This window comes from Hyaena hyaena, unplaced genomic scaffold (assembly GCF_003009895.1).
Source record: "Hyaena hyaena isolate Hyena2069 unplaced genomic scaffold, ASM300989v1 scaffold_834, whole genome shotgun sequence".
NCBI lineage: Eukaryota > Metazoa > Chordata > Mammalia > Carnivora > Hyaenidae > Hyaena > Hyaena hyaena.
Genome location: NW_024081469.1, coordinates 565,973 through 583,302, shown reverse-complemented (window position 1 = coordinate 583,302; position 17,330 = coordinate 565,973). Strand labels below are relative to the sequence as shown.

The following is a 17,330-nucleotide window of genomic DNA, read 5'->3' as shown; positions in this document are numbered from 1 at the left end:
TTAAAAAAGATAATGACATCTGATTTATTTATGATTTAAGTTCTAAGTTCTTGTGTTTTCTGGAAACAGTATTTATGACAGGTAGCATTATTTGGCAGTTAATGAAGGAGAGTAGAAATCATCTCGTACAGGCTGACCATATTCATGAGCAAAATAATCTCTCAATCTGCAAGTAGAAATGGGGCATTAGAGAATAATTTGAAATTCTGTGGATGGAACAGATATTTATGAAAGTTTTTTAAATATTATGTATTTCAAAAATAGTGTAGTACAATGATAACATTGCTGTTTATTAAATATGGAAGTAACCCTTTTTTTCTTAATCATTTCCCTCCCTCACTCTGAAGGGTCGATTATTTTCTTCATTTATTTTTTTGCATAAATACCCTGTTTATAGATGCTTGATATAGAGCCTATAGGTTTCCCTTTAAATTCTAATATATTTCAGTGGATTTGAGAACATCGACAACTGTGGAGTACTTACTAATTAGGAACTTGCCTCTGTCTCTCACAGGCTGCGTGACTTTGAGTAGCCCAGGCTCCTGAGAGAACCTGTGAGAACAGGGTATCAACAGGCCCTGCCTGCTGGGGTTATGCTGAGGAGTGAGGTTTATAGAGTCCATATGAGGCTGCCTCTCTGACTCTTTCAAAGTTACTGAAATCAGGGGCGCCTGGGTGGCTTAGTCGGTTAAGCGTCCAACTTTTGCTTAGGTCATGATCTCGCAGTTCTTGGGTTCGAGCCCCGCGTCGGGCTCTGTGCTGACAGCCAGCTCAGAGCCTGGAGCCTGCTTCAGATTCTGTATCTCCCTCTCTCTCTGACCCTCCCCTGCTCACTCTGTCTCTCTCTCTCTCTCTCTCCTAAAAATAAATAAAAATATTTAAACAATAACAACAACAACAACAAACCAAAGTTACTGAAATTAGCTTAGTTAAGCAAAACTTTGGGCTCTTCATTTGGCTAGTGATCTCCACTAGCTTGTGGCCTCTGACCTTCTTAAACGGGTGGAGTGAATGCCTGCTTGTTTGTCTGCCATGTTTCTGTCTCAAAGCCAGGATGGATTTACCTGTTGGTTTTAGTTTCCACTGAATCTCTCTTCGGCTGCATGAGACTAAGGGTAAAATATCAACTATTAAACTGTTTGAAGCAAGTAAATGTTGAAAGGGGAATTTAGTTAAGTCAATAGCAGTGTGCCAGCTTCATCTACCTTTCAGAAAGATCACCATAAGGAGACCAATAAATAAATAAAAAGAATAAAATATACATCTATGTCGAATCTTAGAACCCTTTCTCTAACATATCATTAAAGGAAGCTCTGAGTCCTGCCTATGCAATTTGACATTTAAAATAGAACCCATCATAGTTCTGTGGAAGAAATTCACAGCTGAGAACTACCAACTTTCTTCAGATCAGATTCTTCTATACTCCTTTAAAAACAATGATGAAAGCAAACAAATCAACAACAACAAAAACAGTGGTTCTAGTGGTATGTAATGCATACTACTAATCCAGAGATTTTTAACTAGGGCACAACTTTACCCCCTCCCTCCTAACAGACAATTGATAATGTCTGGAAGTAATTTTGATGATCATGAGTGAAGGGTGCTATTGCCACCTCATGGATAGAGGCCAGGAATACTGCTAAATGTTTACAATGCACAGTACAGAACCTACCAGCACCCCAAAGAGAACGACCTGGTCCAAAATGGCCACAGTGCTGTTGCTCAGGAACCTTGTACTGACCTGTTATCCCAGATACACTGGCCTTAAATCGTTAGGCACATCAACATTTAAGAGACTCCATCTATGGGAGAGTCCAACAGTCGAAGAATATGCCTACAAGGAACACCACTTCAAATACACACCTTGACAAATCTGGATATGGTGCTAAGGAAAGAACTGGTAAAGTGAGTAGTAGTTTGGTAGCTAATTAGACCAAATATTACAAACAGGTAATTTTACATTACTGAGTCAAACAGACTCAGATCCTTTTTTAATTGTGGGGATCTAAAATGATAAATGCAATGTTATACTGACACAGAGATCATTTGAAATGGTTTATAAAAAGTAGTGAACACATTGAAAAAAAAAGATGGCACAAATGAGTTATGAAAGGTTAGGAGTCATTTATGTAAGGCAGATTTTTCTTTTGCACACAGGATTTTCCATATGTACCACAAACACTCGTTTGTGCGGAACGTAGCACCACACTTATAACACTGCTTCTCTCAGTAGACAAATTAGGCTCAGGCTCAGAGTTTAAGGACTACTTCTGTGCAAGAGTCATTATCAGCAAAGGGACATACAACATGGGCTCTAGGGTAGGTGTGAAATTTATTTTTTTAATGAGCCACAACTACTCTGCAAACATTTAACTCCATGCCACCATTAAAGAATGCTGATTGCATGTGAAAGGAAGAACCCAAAATATGAAACTTGAAAGTAAAGAAAATAAATATGTGAAAATTATTTTCAATATGGCTAGATTCAAACATGTGACATTTTATTTTTTGAGGGTTCCTTGTCAAAGGAAACACTTTTTTTTTTTCTGATGAAATAGGCTGCCTGAAACTGACAGGTGTCAGTTTATCAGAAACTCACACACACTGGGGGTGCGAGGATGTACTTATCCACCTCTGCAGTTACCCTCTTGCTTTTGAATTTTATTTTGGTCAGTGGTTCCAGAAGTTAAAATGTGTTGAGGGCCTCAGAAAAATTGTCGTCTATTTCTTCTCTCTTAGAACCCTGAGAACTTGCTTCTGAGGCAGGCACTTCTCACTGATGAGGAAACAAGAGGTGAACTTGGCTTAGCAACATAGAGAATGGAAATTCACTAATCTCTGACCTGCCAGTATCTTTTCCTCTCCTGTTTTCCATTTTAATTTCTAGATTTAGCTCCAAAGCATTTGCTTTTTCTACCTTAAGGGGAAGTTCTAGAGTCAGAAGGGTAGTGAAAGGGAGGGTAGGGATGGTTGTAGGTTTTCACAGCAGTTCAGTTCAAAACTGTTAAATACTACTTTATCAAGAGACCACCCCTAAAAGTTACTTCTAGAATAAAGCAAAGGAGAGGTTTTTAAAAAAATATTTTTGATGTTTTTATTTATTTCTGAGAGACAGAGCGAGCGTGAATAGGGGAGGGTCAGAGAGAGAGGGAGATACAGAATCTGAAACAGGCTCCAGGCTCTGAGCTGGCTGTCAGCATAGAGCCTGATGCGGGGCTCAAACCCATGAGCCATGAGATCATGACCTAAGCCGAAGTCGGACGCTTAACTAACTGAGCCACCCAGGCTCCCCGCAAAGGAGAGATTTTAAGTAAGGTAAAAAATAAGAAGGAAACAGCAATATTCTGGCACCAGGAAAGATTCAGGGGGAAAAATCTGATTTTCACTCTTATGATGCTTACAATCTTGCTCTAGAGGAAAAAAAAGACGAATTAAAATAACTGAATTACAGTAAGAAACAGTATAATTAAGTGCAAAACTGGGTGGTAGAAGCAACACGCTGTGGGTAAGCCATATGCCTCTTACACCTTTTCCAACTCACAGCAAAGAGGCAATGGGTCAAAAGCAACCTATTCTACGTCTGATATTTCATAGTTCTGATATTCTACTTCTGATAGTTTCATAATTCTGCTATAATCCCATTACAACTTCAAGGAACTGTTGACATTTTTTGCTGCCCTGGAGTTTATTGTCCCAAGTATTGCTTGAAATGCCAAACTATGAGCAGAGGTGTCTGCTCTAATGGTATTTGTTGACCTGCATTACGTTAGGGTGAGCCTGAATAAAGGGAGATGAACATCACAGGGAACGAGTAAGTCGAATTGTTTGTAAGTAGGCTGGCATTATTTTTAGAATGTTTTATTACTTTTAACCTGAACACTATAGACATTTAAAGTAGAACATTATTCTCAAATAATCTTATTATTACATAAAAAAGTAGTATTTGTTATAGGTGCCTCTGTAAAGCCCAAAATGGGGATTGCAGAAGTGGGCTTACTGGGAATTTAATAAAGCTTAAACTTCAGGGCCCTCACTTGCATGGCTCCTTGCAAGTGTCTGTAATTAATTTGTAATTATAATTTTGTATTCTTTTTCTTAACAAGGATCTCCCAAATAGTTTAAGCTTTTGGCAAAATCTTGATTCAACTTGAGTATAAAATAATCTTGAAGGGATCAAACCTGAGAGTCCTGAAAGGCCAATTCTGAGATGGGTACAAAATATACTTTTACAAGAAAATATATAAATTACACTTCCAAATGTATCCCTCATGTTGTCTCTGCCGTCCACTCCTGACAAAGAATAGAGGCCATTTTACCCCACTGTTACAAGGGTACTAGGTTCTTTTAAATATAAACTCTGATTATTCAATGACTGGGAATACTCATAGTGTTTTTAAAAAAGATAAAAAATTCAGACGCAGAAGATAATTTCTAAGAATAAAAGGTATGTTAGAAACTCAACAAAATTTTTCACTAAAACAGTAATAATTATTATTTGCAGCTAAGGGATACATGCATTTAAGAAAATGAAGGACATGGGGGGCGCCTGGGTGGCTTAGTCGGTTAAGCGTCTGACTTTCGCTTAGGTCATGATATCGCGGTTCGTGGGTTCGAGCCCCGCCTCAGGCTCTGTGTTGACTGCCAGCTCAGAGCCTGGAGCCTGTTTCAGTCTGTGACTTCCTCTCTCTCTGACCCTCCCCTGCTCACACTGTCTCTCTCTCTCCTAGAAATAAATAAAACATTTAAAAAAAAAGAAAGAAAGAAAATGAAGGACATGGAAATTCTCTCAGTATAATTTACAGTAGTACCTACTGAAAAATGTGGTGAGTTTATGCAGAGTGTGGGAATTTTTACCATGAGTAACACCATGTATCTGTTTTCTGGTTTCTGAAAACCCCAAATAAAGTCCACAAGCACCTCTAAACCCCACCATAGAATTCTTACACTTCTGAGTAAGAGGTTCAGAACAAAATAAAATCTTTAGATGCACTATGTCTGTCTGCAGTTTTTCCTATAATGCCTTGTCCCAGTTTTTGAAGAAAACTGAATAAAAATTAATTCAAGAAAAAATGAGTGAAATTACCCCAAATGGAATACTAAATTGAAAAATAATAGTTAAATTGTTCATAACCATTTCCTGTTATATTTTTTCTCTCTGTCTTAGAAATGGAGTAAGAATGCTTCAAATAAAAAGTGTAAAACCCATCCCATCCCATAAAGGGCCCACTCACGTAAACAGGAAGCTTATTAAAAGGGCCTTTCTTGGTTTTCTGGCAAAGCCCACTTTTTATTTTGGTGGCAGTACCTATTAAGGAGAGGACTCTTTTTGTGAGCAGAGTGAAAAATCAAAACACTGCAAATCCATCAGTCACCCACTGGATTAGAGTTAGTTGACTGACTTGTTGGCTAGAGGTAATGAAGCGGCTCTGAGATCAAGAGACAGGCTATGTTCGGCCTAGCCATGCCCAAGAGATGGTGGTCTTCTCTGTCCAGGTTTTGCAAATCAACCTGAGGTTCCAGAGGAGCCAGGAGACCCCATTCCATAATAGTGCAAAGTGTTTCACATGCACGTTGAACTAATCTCTCTTTTCCTTTACCTTTAAATACTGTTTTATTTGTTTCTCTAATTTCACTTTCTAGGAAGCATTGTAGCATAATTAAAAGAACATTGATTTTGTAATCTGAAAACTTGGTTTCTATTCCAGCTCTGCCAAATATGGTGACGTGTTGCTTTCCTGAGCCGTCATTTTCTGATATGCAGAATGGGGACTAATCATTCTTCTATAATCAGCTGAGGTTTCTCAAACAAAGCATAGGGAAGCATCATGTGTCTCAAAATCACCAGGGCTGAAAGTACAGATTCCAGGGCTCCTTTCTGACTTATTAAATTAGACTCTTTGTGAGCTAGAAAGCCCTGGAATCTCCATTTGAAACCCACTTCCCAAATAATTTTTGCACATTAACGTTTTAGAGTCACATCCTAACTTGTCTTGATTCATGATTAAATTAAACTATTCTGGTTTAACTTATCTGTGAACTGCAAATCAGCACATATACGTGAGCTGTTCTCACTACTGTTATTCTCCAAGGTAGCTCAAGACACCAAAGCCACGACATAGGACCATCTACTCAAAGATCTCCCTTGGAACCACCCCCTGCCAGGCCACAAGCATTTCACCTCATCTTCAGTTAGGCAGAAGACGTTCACTGGGGATGGGAGGAACTAGAGCTCAGTTGTGACACAGGCGGGATTTCTGTCAAATTTCACTTATGTGACTGCACCTATCCCACAGGGCGATATAAGGATTAATTTCTATTTGGTAATTTACTCTGTGTAAAATGCCTCAGGCCCCTTGGAGGAAAGTGCTATATAAATGTAAAATAATAATTATAATAATAATAACCTTGACTATTTAACTGATCAGTGAATTAGCCAGAAGATTTAGGCTGCCAAGGGACACGGCAGAAACCATTATAAGTAGAAACACTGTACGTCATCACATCTAATAACTGTTATCACAAAAAGGGGAAACAACGGTTGAAAATTAAGACAAATCCATGTTCTTCACTGACTTAAATGACAGAAGATCACTAGTAATGTTTCATGAAAGTCAGGAAATGCAGAGTGACAGCTGCATTGTAATTCTAACTCAGGCACACATCCTCAGGTTTGACACACTTTGGTCTTTTATTTGTACAGAATATATGTCATTAGTGCAACATCTAAAGTTTAGCATTATTAAGGCACCTGACTACAATTTTGGTTACTTAGAATGTGTTCATAATTCATGCCTATTGATAGGTAATGATTTTTCTATTTGAAAAAGTATTGATTTTATTCTATGAAGTTCTAGATAATCTTTGAATCTGCTGTTTACCAAATTTGACTCCTGTGTATCTTCCTAAGAAAGCTAGATGTATTTCATGGAATACTACATGACAATGAGAAAGAATGAAATCTGGCCATGTGGAGCAACATGGATGGAACTTGAGGGTGTTATGCTGAGCGAAATAAGTCAGGCAAACAAGGATAGATACCATATGTTTGCACGTAGAGGTGGATTAGGAGGAACTTAATGGAGGACCATGGGGGAGGAGAAGGGGAAAAATAGTTGGGGAGAGGGAAGGAGGCAAACCATGAGAGACTCTTAAATGCTGAGAATAAACTGGGGGCTGATGGGGGGGGGAAGGGAAGGGGGTGATGGGCATGGAGGAAGGCACTTGGGATGAGCACTGGGTGTTGTATGGAAACCAACTTGACAATAAACTATTTAAAAAAAATAATAAAAACAAAAGAAATATTTGAACGAAAAATAAAAGAAAACTAGATGTATTTCTATTTCTGAATTTAGGAAACTAAAACATACAAGAGATACCTTTTCTTCCCAGGAAGGAAATATTTTGGTGCATAAACTCACAAGAGCTCAACTGCACTCCATTCTTACATTATTTGTTTTATTTATTAGATTCATGGAGACCCTCCCACTAAAAGCTCAAGGGGCTGAACCCAGAACTTTCATACACTGAACATGAATCACTTCTTAAACCACAAAAAGCAAAAGAAAGGGCTATAGAAATCTTAATGGGCGAGCTTCAGATGCTCAAAAGCAATTGTTTAGTTACTCTACTTAGTTATTCATCGTTCAAAACACTTTCTAAATCAGGCAAAAAAGGTTCTTTGTGAAGAATAGGCTTTGGGGCCTTGGACAAGTTTTAATTCTAGTTGTTTTATAGCTCACACACAAAGTAGTTTCGATGTGTATGTAAAGAGGTACTGTACTTCCAGGCAATAAAGTTTGCAGTTGAGTATTTTGAAAGGGAAAGAAAGAAAAAAAGGAGAGGAATGAATATGTAGTACCTTGCTCTAGTTTTAATTATTAACTCATAGACTCAAAGATTTGCATTAAAAATTCCAATATTGGGTAAAAATAGGTATAGACTAAGGTGAATGAGTAACACAAAATACAGTTAATCAGTATAACTCAGATTATCTTGTACATATTGAAATTAAGTTTTACTATGTTTATAGGGTAGGGAGAGAAAGAAAGACAAAAGACAGAAAGACAGAAAGTGAAAAATCTAAAATATAGAGTTGTAATTGCTTTTCTTTGCATGAAGTAGTAAATATTAAAAATGCCTTTTGATTTATAAAATGTCATAGGATACATAAAACCCAACACAGCAAAATATTCCAATGTGATGTGTGTTTAAACACACACACACACACACACACACACACACACACACATCAAATATATGGGTTTCTGGTAAAGCTTTCTGTCTTCAAAGGGCCTTTGAAAAGGGCAAAAGAAAAAGGGTTTCTGATAAACTGCTGCTGTCAGGGTCACCAGCAGAGAGCAAATCCAGCCAAGTGCTGCCAATAACCATTTCTACTATAAACATTTTTAAAATCCAGCTTTCTTTTACAGATACTTTTCCTTCCATCTAGCTGATATGGTAGCCAACACCCTGGTCCGCTAGCCTATTGGAATTTCTTGTCCTGCATCACAAGCCCAGCTGTTCTCATAAGAGTAGAAAAACTGACAGCATTGTCTGAAAGACACAGCTTGGGATAATTGCTCCTTGTAGTTCCCCTGTCAATGAATATTATCATATTCTTCTCACGAATAAGGTTACTGTACTTTTTTTTTTTTTTAATTTCTACACACTTAGCCACTAAGCACATTACTGTTCCTTTAATGAAATGGACTAAATGTGACAGTGTGAGCCATGGTTTAGCATTCCCAAGATTCTGTTCTAAGGTTTCTGTGTGCATATTTTTAAAAACAATCTTCATCTGTCCAGAAGAGGTAAAAATGACAATAATTTTTTACTTGACATTACTGTTTTCTTAAGAAAGCTAACTGAAATATCACAGAGCAAAGCAAAAACAAACAAATAAACAAGCAAACAAAAAACACATGAGGCTCTCAAACATATCTTCTTATGGAGCTTCTTTCACCCAAATATACAATGGAATCTCTGACATAATGCATTTTCTTTTTCCATTGTGTTAGGCTGAAGCTTAGTTCTTTGGTTGAAAGTAGAAAAGAAAAAACACACTTTAATTCTTCAAATGATCTACACCTTTGAAATGTTAGTCTTTCCTTAAATTTTAAATGCCAAATCGTTTAGATGGAAGACATTTCAAAGTATTGTAGTCATACATAATAACAGCAAAGCTAACATTCATTGAACGCATAGGTATTCTAGGTACCACTATAATCACAACTATTGATTGATTCATTACATCTTCATGACTCTAGAGGTAATGCTATTTCTCCCATTTTATAGATGGGGAAATATAGACATGGAGAGATAAATAACTTGCCCAAGACCACACAGCCAGTAAGAGAAGAGTCAAAATGCAAACTGAAGGAGTATTTGGTCCCATAAAGCCCAGTGCTCCCTATTTCTCCCAAATCTTCTCCTCAGCTGATCAGTTCTCAGTGTTCATTTTCCCTTCTGAACACTTATACACCTGTTTGCACATAGCCTACTTTGGTTATCATAGTTGTGTAATGCTCAGGCTCTAGAGAGATAAAAGGGTCTATATCCAAATATAAGAATTGTTTAACTCTACTGATATCTACACCTCAGTTTTCTCCTGTGTAAAACAGGAGTAATAATACCAATTTCATGTCATTGTGAGGGTTAAATGGGAGAATCCACGTTAGAGCTCAGTGGAGGATCAGTGCTTAATAATCATTAGCTTCGTTATTACTGATTGTAATCCTTTTAAAATTTATTTATTCTCAAGTTACTTAACGTACTGTGTAGTCTTGGCTTCAGTGGCAGACTCCAGTGATCCATCACTTACACACAGCACTCAGTGCTCATCCCAACAAGTGCCCTCCTTAATGCCCATCACCCATTTTCCTCACCCCCCAAATCCCCACCTCCATCAACCCTTAGTTTGTTCTCTGTATTTAAGAGTCTCTCATGGTTTGCATTCCTCTCTGTTTTCACCTTATTTTTCCTACCCTCAATCTCTTAATACATATGATCCTTTCCCTCAATTAAATTGTATCTCTCTTCAGAGAAATTATCAATATGAATCCTCATTGTTTTGTGCACAGCTTCCCAGATATTTAATATATGTTGTTGAAGTCTTAGATTTCCTAGACACCACTGTAATAACATGTATTAACTCATTAAATCTTCATAACAATTCTAGCAGGTCATGTATTTATTCATAATATTACGATTAATATAGTATTTATGGCAATATCTAAAACTTAGTGAACACTTACTATGTGCCAGGAGTTCTACCAAGTGCATTATGGCATTATCTCATGTAATTCTCCCCATAATCCTCCAAACGAGGTACTTTCATAATCTTCACTTTACACAGGAGGAACCAATGCTCACAGAACACACTTATATGTTCAAGAATGTGAACCCTTAACCACAACATTATACTACTTTATAAAAAATGAATTTAAAACAAATGTTAATAGGGGCACCACGGTGGCTCAATCGGTTAAGTGCCTGCCTTCAGCTCAGGTCATGATCTCATAGTTTGCGAGTTCGAGCCCCATATCCAATTCTGTGCTCACAGCTCTGAACCTGGAGCCTGCTTTGGATTCTGTGTCTCCCTCTCTCTCTGCCAATCTCCCACTCACACTCTGTCTCTCTCTCTCAATCTCTCAAGAATAAATAAACATTAAAAAAATAAAGCGGGTGTTAATAAATATTTGATCTCAATGATGAACCAATTGAGTTAATTACTTTTGTTACCAGAAACTTTGTGCTTACAGTAAACTAATGTGGTCTATCTAATATCATTCTTCATTAGTTAACTATTACAAAGAGATTATTGTGTGCTAGGTATATGCCAAGTATTGACAATGAAAAGAACACTATCAGTCTAAAATTTTGTCATCAAAAGCAATTGTAATGTAATTTCACTACTACCATTTTCTATGCCTACTCTTAGAAAATCAAACTTCTTCTTCTCCCCCCCTTTCCTTCCCTGCCCATTCTTTCTTATTCTTCCTTTTAAACCCAAGTTTCATAGTATTAAATTTATACAAATTTTTTTGCCCATAAGAAGCTTCGATGTCAAGGCAAGGAACCATTTTAATTATATTTACTCTTCATTTTGAGTATGTTTCCTTTTCATATCTGACAAAGACTTTTGAAGTGACTAAAGAAAGGCAAAGCAACCTGATTTTTTTTTTTTAAATTCTTTCATGTATAATCTTTTGTCGGTAATATTCTCATAATAGCTTAGAAATTTTAAAAGAAGATTTTAGTTATTTCTGTTCCTTTCAAATTGGTAAAATTTGAATTTTTTTCTTCACATGTTTAGATTGGCTTTAAAACCAACAAACCAGAAAATAACAACTTACAAAATACACCCTTCATGGGTGCCTGGCGTCTTCAACTAGTGACAGCATCATTCTGAAAACTGGATTTCTGTTCTGTTTTTCTTTTTTTTTTAAAGGTTGAAAAAGAGTTGAAAAATGCACACATAGAACTCACACAACACCCAGTCTGCTGTCTTAAGGACAGAAAATGTTTCACGGCAATGGGAAACCATAACCATCACTGTAACAAACTCTCTGAACAGCTAGCAGACCTTGTCAATATTTCCTCTGTTTCCACACTGAAGGTAAAGCTAGCATTTTGTCTGTGATTATAAATCATATCTATTTATGTGTTTGGAGTGGATAATTCTAAAGGTGGTAGTGTTCAGGTACACTTAGAAGAATCATTGTTATGTATGACTTTAAGTTATATTAAGTTGATCATTTCAAAAGAAGGGGACTTTCAGTAAAAGAAAGCTCTCATGAAATTCTGTCCTTAAAAGTCAGCTCAGAAGAATTATTTAAAATATAGTGCCAAAGACTATTTGATATCCAGAGTACATGGCATAAGAATGCTCTTCAGAAGTTAGCATAATTGGTTAATTCATTAAAGATACATTTATTGGGTACCTACTGTGTGCTGGGCATTATAACAGACAATGGCAATACAAAGAATAAACAGCTCGATCTGAAAAATAGTAGCAGGGGTATAAATGAGGTTGGTGAGAGAGAACAGAGAAGAGATATAAAATGATTACAGTCACAGCTACCATGAGCTGAGGGCCTGTCATGTATCAAGGCAAGGTATGAGGTGCTTTATGTGAACCACTTCATACCAATTCTGCAGGATAGATACCATAATCTCACAGAGGAGAAAAATCAAATTGCTGGTTTATTATAAAGGGGCTTTGTAACAACATACAATAAAGCTTATATTTTATTTTATAAGTAATGAGGAAATATTTTTAAGGTAAGAAATGATAAGATCAATTTCTTTCAGAAAGGTAACTTTGGTGTTACATTCCTTTTGATATAGTATGACTTTCATTGGCTAAAATGTCTATCCTACAAGGATGTGATTTTTTGGGTGGAGCTGTGATTCTCTAACTGATCCAGAGTTCATCACCAATGGAGCCCACTATGAATTAAGTAGTATCTGGCTTCTGAAAAACACAGACTGAATGCCACTGTTCTTTACTTAAAAAAAAAAAAAAAAAAAAGTCATGTTTAATGATTTCCATGAACTAGTTAACAGAACCTCATTCTGAGGCATCTGTGATCTGCTCCTGAAAACTCTACAGCTTCATCCCCAAATTGTGTAATGCCTTAATACCTTGCCACAGTAGTCTCCTCCCTCACCATTCCTGAAACACACCAGATTCTATCATGTCTTCATCACTCAGTTCTCCTGATATTCCCTTGGTCTAGGCTTTTGTACAAAATGAAAAACAAAAACAAAAACAAAAACACATTCATTCTCCAACATTGCTGGAAAGATCACAGCCTTTCCAAGTTTTCCTTCTCATTCAGCTTAGACTCAACCACTTTCTCTGGTCTCCCACAGCATTTTGCCTATTCTACTACAACAGCATCTTTTTCATTCTACTTCATCTTGAAACTCTTTATTTCCAAGTCTCTTTCCTTCTAGAATCTAGAAGGTTAACTGAGGGTATTGAATTTAATCATTCACCTAAGTTTTACAAACAACAACAAAAAAAGGATAAGAAGAAAGGAGTGTTGATATACTTGGCCAAGTAATGTTATCCAGATGCTACACTGCCATAACCAATGCTCAGTAACTTTTAGGTGACTAAGATGGAGTCTTTCATTCAATCATTCACTCACTCATTTTTTCATTCATTCATTAATTCTAAATGTTTGTAGATAGAAGGAAAAAAGTGCTTTATAAAAAAGCTTTCTGCTCATTTGAATAAAAATCTTTCACAAATCAACAGGCTAGATAAGAAAGAGAAGTCTATTATATTATAATTACTATTATTGAATCAAATAAACAATGGGTACATCTAAAGAGTACATTCCATGCAACAGTCAGGAATATTGGTTATAAACTGTAGAAAACTGAGAAATGCACCAGCTTACTATTTAACATCACAGCCTCCATATAGTTTATAGGTATTTATTGAGTATCTCATAGTAATATGAGAGTGTCTGTGATAATGGCAAAAACAGATGAATCACCTGCCCAGAGATGCTATCGAAAGGAAATAAAATAATTTCATAGCAATACAAAGGAGAAAAGATCAACAATTACAGATGTATTTATTGTCTAAGGCAAGGTAGCAGATTCCAAACATATATTATCTCATTTAAATCCTCATTAAAACACTAAAATGGCTAGTATTATCCATTTTAAATAAAAACATAACTGAATGCAAGAATCTTAACTAAATTCTCAGACTCCACATTACTAAGAGGCTGGGAGCCAGAATTAAAAAACTTAGAGCCCTTTCTTAGTTGGGTTTATATTAAATCACTTCTTAGAACCTATTTATAAACCAAAGAAGTTGAAATCAATGTGGGTTTATATTTTAATGAAAGGCTTTATGGAAGACTTTAATGTAGGCATCAAAAGACAGAAATGTTAGCTACTATTAATTGAATATTTACTACTGTTTTAAACATTTTGGATGTATTCATTCATTTAATACTTACAAAAATTTTTAGGAGATGAATACTATTATTATTGTTGTTATCACTTTAAAGCATGGAAACTGAGCCAAAAAGAAGACAATAAACTTTCACAAAGTCACAACTGGCTGTGAGGTCAGACTAAAACCCACGGAAGTTAACCATCATGTATACTTCTCATCAAGCTAAGGGTTATTAAATGAGACAGCTTAAATAAAGTTCCAAGAATAGAGCGTAGCACAGAGTAGGCCTTTACTAAATGTAACTGTCCTTCTTTCTCTCCAATTTCTAAAATTTTATAACTGTGGTAATAATAATACTTTATTTTAAGGTATATTTTGCTTTTTAAGACATGATATCTTACACAAAAACAGGGCAGTGAACGTAGAATATATTAAATTAGTATTAAAATGGTGTTGAAAAGTATTTACTAGGACAGAATGTGACTTATAATATGGATTTAAGTAACAAAGTATGATTCAAAACAGTGTACACCATGTTTTACCAAAAATAAAAAGCACAGGAAATAAAAATAAACAAGTGGAAAGTCATATCCCCAAAGTTTAAAAGGAAATTATTTCTGGATGAAATAATGTAGATGATTTTAATTGTCCTCTTGTATTTTTTCCATATATTTTGCCATGCTTATGTATGCTTTTCAGAATGAGAAATGTAAAATAAAAAAGAATAGCTGGTACAGGAACTTTCCTAATTGGTTGATATAATACTGAGCATCAACATTAATAGAATTGTATAAGATTCCACACCTGTTTAGAGATGGAGTTTGAGTAGAACCCAAGGCTCCTCAATTTTAACTTAGTGTGTTTTCTCTGACACCCTATTCTTTACTTATCATTACTTTATTTATCATACTTAGCTTATCATTAGGAGGAATTCACAAGTAATCTCTGAAGAAGATCTCTGGAAGGCGGTTAGAGATACCATGATTGCAAATGTGCCATGAGCATGTGTGCACGTGCACACAGACACACAGACACACAGACACACACACACACACACACACACACACACACAGGTGCTCCACCACATCAGGGCTTCCTAAGGTGCTTATGCAACTGTATAATCCATTTGTTTATGAGTCCAAACCAATCCCATATGTGGCAGACTGATTTTCTCAAATTCTTCACACTCTTCTTGCAACAGAATAGTACAACTACATGGAACTCGTGACTTTACTGTAACTCTCAGTAGTGTGTGTTAAAGTGGGGAAGAGAGTATGTATCCCTGTCCCCTAGCTTTGAATTTGGTCAAGTCACTTGCTTTGACAAACGGAATGTTGGCAGAAATGCCATGAGTAGTGATTTGGCTTATCTTCTTATGTCCATGGAATTTTGAATAAGGAAACTTTGTCTCAAGTATCTGGTCTCTTCACTCTGAGTCCCAGAAAGAGAAGTGTGTGGAGAAGATACGAAACCAAATGCAGCCTAAAATAGAGGTACCCAGATGCCACATAGACCTTTAATTGAGAAATAGATGTTTACAATTATAAGCTACTTAAATTTGGGTGTTCTTTGTTATGCAGCATTATCACAGCAATAGCAAACTAGTATACAAACAACTATTAATGCAATCCATGGTGGCAGGTTTTGTAATGTGTGTGTGTGTGTACAGTATATATATATATATATATATATACATATATATATATATATATTTTCTCTATATATAGATATCTCTCTTCTCTCTCTCTCTCTCTTTATATATATATACACATGTAATATTCTCTCTAATATATATGTATATATTATATCTATCTCAGAATATGCATAGCATTTGGTGTGTGTGTGTATATATATATATGCCATGCATATCCTGAGACAGATATATATGTATATATTATATCTGTGATGGCAGGGTTTCTACATGTGTGATATACATATATATATCTCTCTCACATGATTTATATATATATATATATATACATATATATGTGTATATATATATATAATCTGTCTCAGGATACACACACACACACATATATATACATATATATCACATGTGTGATATATATGTATATCTATATATATCGATATCTATCTATATATATCGATATATATATATATATCTACACATGTAGAAACCCTGTCATCACAGATAGCATATAGATATAGATGTATATACACAAATATATATATATATATATATACAGTATATATACAAATATATTATATGTAATATATATATTTAACTTTATATATATACATATATATGTATATATATAAGTTGTCAGTTGAAAGTTCTTAAGAGGAGAGGCTACTATGTTTTTTAGTCAGCCATGTATGCGTTTTTCACATTTCACTGCACATAAAAATCATCTAGGATTTTATTAAAACACATGCTCTCATTTAGTAGGTCTGGGGTAAGGCCTCAGATTCTGTATTTGAAACAAATTTTTAGGTGATGCTAATATTACTAATAATTCCATACTTTGAGTAGCGAAGGCACAAAGGACAGATAACACTAGCCATATGTAGGAAACAGCCACAAATAGGGGAGACACTTTGCAACTAAGAATGGAAATAATTTTGATTACAATTTTTATCTTTATCTTATAATGAAACAATTCATGTAAGAGACAGAAGAGTCAAAGGAAATGGGCCCTGTCAACAAATTAGATGACAAATCCTGTTAATGGTGAGCATATATTCCCAGTCATAGATAGTTATAGATATAGATATAGGTATAGAGATAGATACAGATGGATACACACATACAAACATGCCTCCTAATGACTAGAACTAGAGTCCCCCTCCAACAGTGTATATGTAGCATCCCAGTGCATTCTGTATGAACATATATACTGATACACTTATGACCTGGTAGCACTCCCTTATGGAAAAACCTTAAATGTAAGTTCACTTTCTGAATTATAGCTTTCTAATAGCAAACTTATCTTTATCTATTTTCTCTTTTTGATACTTCATCTACTCTTCACTAAAATCCAGTGGATAAGTTGTCTTAGTCGGCTTGGGCTGCCATAATAAAATCTCATAGACTTGGTAGCTTGAACAGCAGAAGTTCATTTCTCTCAGTTCTGGAGGACGAGAAGCCTAAGATCAAGATGCCAGCATGCCTAAGCTCTGGTGAGGAGCCTCCTTCTGGCATGCAGATAGCCACCTTCTCACCATGTCTTCACATGGCACAGAGTGAAGAAATTCTGGTGTTTCCTTCTCTTCTTCTAAGGAGCCTCCCAGCATTCAGGCTCCTCACTCATGACCTCATCTAAACCTAATTAGTCCCCAAAGACCCTTCATGCTAATAACATCACATGGGGAGTTGGGACAGGGCTTCTACATATGGATTTTGGGAGGATAGAAACATTCAATCCATAACAATAGCACTTCTCAA

General features: G+C 35.8%; 1 long non-coding RNA gene and 1 other non-coding gene across 3 annotated transcripts in view; one reads left to right on the top strand and one right to left on the bottom strand.

Moving 5' to 3' along the window:
* Positions 1 to 17,330, bottom strand: part of LOC120222097 — a 513,003-nt gene that overhangs the window by 75,375 nt on the left and 420,298 nt on the right. The gene's annotated exons all lie outside the window — the stretch shown is intronic.
* Positions 4,545 to 4,629, top strand: TRNAE-UUC. Its single transcript has one exon. It is a non-coding gene; the product is annotated as a tRNA-Glu (tRNA).